The 212-nt window shown below is 39.6% G+C and overlaps 1 protein-coding gene across 1 annotated transcript in view; it reads left to right on the top strand.

The window, feature by feature from the left end:
• Window positions 1-212, top strand: part of LOC119582009 (bromodomain-containing protein 3-like) — a gene marked incomplete at its 5' end in the record, with an annotated part of 61,922 nt that overhangs the window by 38,431 nt on the left and 23,279 nt on the right.

Raw genomic sequence — 212 nt, 5'->3', positions numbered from 1 at the left:
GGCAATAACGGGTTAAGTTTGATCAGTTCAGTGACAAAGCTAGTATTGACAGGTGGATTGGCTCTAAAATTCTATGAAGTTCTGTAGTTATGCAGTTGCAAGATAAAGTTTTTATTATGTTGTGGAAAAAGGCCTGGGGGGGGGGGGGTCTACTATTGATAACAATCGTGTCACAGCTTTTCCAAGCAAGGAAACATTTATCATATCTCTAC

The sequence above is a fragment of the Penaeus monodon genome, chromosome 15, assembly GCF_015228065.2.
Source record: "Penaeus monodon isolate SGIC_2016 chromosome 15, NSTDA_Pmon_1, whole genome shotgun sequence".
Classification (NCBI taxonomy): domain Eukaryota; kingdom Metazoa; phylum Arthropoda; class Malacostraca; order Decapoda; family Penaeidae; genus Penaeus; species Penaeus monodon.
The sequence above is the reverse complement of the archived record's forward strand: the minus strand, read 5'-3'. Positions and strand labels throughout refer to the sequence as shown.